Genomic DNA, 3,067 nt, shown 5'->3' on the forward strand with positions numbered 1-3,067 from the left:
TGTGACAATGGCCATGCTACACCCGATGCTAAAGAATCCCGGCTTTATGGTTATCATGGCACATTGGCCGCAAAAAGGAACGTTTTGTGTGTGTGTGTGTGTGTGTGTGTGTGTGTGTGTGTGTGTGTGTGAGTGTGAGTGTCTTTTATGTGGGTCACCCCACCATGTCTAATGGCCCCTTGCTGCGTGCAGCGTCCTGCGCTGAGCTGCTCCCTGCTGTCACACTCACACACAAAAACAAACGCATACACACAGCGGGGGAGATTTTGGGGTGTCCCTCACCCTAATACCCTCCACAATACACCACCAGTGCATCTGTTGCTCCTGTTCTCAAAGTTGAAAGTTGACCAGTGTAGTGCAAGCATGTCTCTAGTCTCTCTCTTTCCTCCTCCTCACCTCCTCTCTCTCTGTCTACTTTGTACTACTTTCTAATTTCATCCCACTCCAAAGATGGGTGACTATTTTTACCATCTTTCTCTGCCTTTAGATTTATTTATTTTAAATTGACGGGAATTTAAGGATAAGCTGATGTCCTATTCTTTGTGTTCTGTCTGTGTGAAATAGTGAAGGCTTGGCCCTCTGTATGCCTCCATCACACAGACAGAGCCCACCAAACTGCTAGCAAACTTCAAACAGGTGAGCATCTGCACCACACACATTTAAAATTATTATTAATAATTAATAAGACTTGCGGTATGTATACTTTCTTAGGAATCAGCTTTTGCATCATAGTAAAATGTTTTTTAAGATTTATATTATTGTGTGTGAAATACTTTGCTGGAATGGGAAGGTATGGTATATTTACTCGTTAGCATTGTTGGTTAGAAGCTAACACCAATCAAGCTAAGGATATCATGGTATCATCAGGTGTTTGTAGCCAGATTGTGTGAAGGAATACTTCACCCTCAAAATTAATGCTTGTATTTTCTTCATACGTGTAATGTATGCGTATCTATAACTAATATTGTATGAAAATGATATGAAGTGTTGGATGGAGGCAGGTTTTGTATACATTTATAAATGTATTCTGTCTGAATGTGTGTTGTTTCCCTAAGAAGACACCAGTATTTTTATTTTCGTCTAGTCAGTAACCAGACAGAAGGCAAGAAAAAAAGATCTGCATTCAAATTTGAGCACTTCAATTTTATTTACAAACCAGAATTGTTGAATAGTAGGAGAGGAGAGGAGAGGAAAGGAGGGGGATGGATGAAGTTCAGAGTGAGGAACGGAATCAGAATCAGAAACAGGTGTATTACCAGGTAGGTTAACACATAGAAGAATTGTACTTGGTGTTGTGGTGCATTCATAGAATAAAACAAAGATTAAAAACACAGAACGTGGAAGGAAAGAGGAGCGAATAGTGAGATGCAAAAAGACATACACATTCTGATTACTACAGCGAGAACCTGCCCATCCCCACTGTACACCTGAAGCACACACACACAAACACAAGAGCAAGTCAACATAATGCATGAAGTAAACATACATTCATATAGAATAAGTGCAATGAACATTCATGTAAACAAACTTGATGCATCTCGAACAAGAAAATCACATGAAGCATCTGTACATGTGCTTGCAAACACACTCCAAAATGTAACATGCAGATGCACTTTGATCTATAAAGCATGGATAAACAAACACACACACACACACACACACACACACACAGAGAGAGACTACATCTCAGCCACGGAGAAGCCAGCTACGTCAGTTTATTTTCACACTGCGGTAGTGTCTCTTTGTCTGCCTGTCGGCCAGCCAGCTGTAAGATGGAGGGCGAGAAATATGCTTTACGGACGGCTTCATAAGACAGAAGACACGGCTTTGTCATTTTTTGTATTCTTAAATATCGATTCCTGTCGCACCATGATGTTACTCTGGGGTTTGGTGTTGTTTAGTTTTTTAGCGTCTGATTATCGGTACACCAGATAGAAGGGTGGGTGTGCGCATTGATTACACTGACTTACTTCTCCTGCTTTCACAGTTAAGTATGCTGTGTGTGTGAGATCTGTGTCCATATGTGTCCACACCAACAGGCTAACACATACCTGGTGTGTGTTAAAATGTTTTGCGCGCACATTGATGGGGGATGGCGACCTTCTGTCCACCTGTCCACAGCATCAGCTGTTGTTTGCGTTGCCACACACACACACACACACACACACACACACACACACACACACACACACACACACACACACACACACACACACACACGGAGTGGGGGTAATTTGTTCCAATCCAGTCCTAGTTTAAAAGGAGTTTAGGGAGCACACACAAAGACACTTACACACTCATATCAACAGGACATTATAATACATAATAACGCACCTTTTTAAAGATTACAGTATGATATAACATTTATTTAAAGACTTTAAGATTTTTTAAATTATTATTCTGTATAAGAAAGAGAGGAGAGGTGTCATAGCAGCTATCGGATAAATCCACTGTGTAGTTCTCAGTTTGTGACATCAGTTGTGCTTCATTATTTTTGTTATATTAATATTTTAAGGCTACCCTCAACTACTTGACCCTGAACAAATACACAGCACTGTCACAACACTGCTAGCTGCAAATACAATGCCCACACACCCCACTCCTAAAACCTGCACAGCAGTGTCAGGGTTAACACATTGTCTTTTTACCCAGCACAAGCCCCTACAGTAATTTGTGCTGTGCAGCTGACAGTCATGCACTGCCTAAAGAGAACCACACTTCAAGGGAAGAGCATTGATATGTAACACACACGGGCACACAATGAGACCCCGGCAATGCATGGCGTGGCAGAGAACCACACAGAGATGTATGGAAGGCCTCGCTGAGAGAACGCTTGCCATTGTGTGATAAACACAAACACAGATGCATTTACTGCTTTGATTTCAGGTCGCTTTTCACTACTCGCGGTGGGAGCTGTCCTGAAGAAACACCCCTCACACACTCACACACACACAGAACGTGGACCGGACTGATAGGATTAGAGACTGGTGCTATAGTCACTCTCTCCCTCTTTCTCACCCCCCCCCCCCCCTTCTCTCTCTGGATCTTGCCAAGCCTTGATTATTCA

The sequence above is a fragment of the Gymnodraco acuticeps genome, unplaced genomic scaffold, assembly GCF_902827175.1.
Source record: "Gymnodraco acuticeps unplaced genomic scaffold, fGymAcu1.1, whole genome shotgun sequence".
In the NCBI taxonomy this organism is placed as follows: domain Eukaryota; kingdom Metazoa; phylum Chordata; class Actinopteri; order Perciformes; family Bathydraconidae; genus Gymnodraco; species Gymnodraco acuticeps.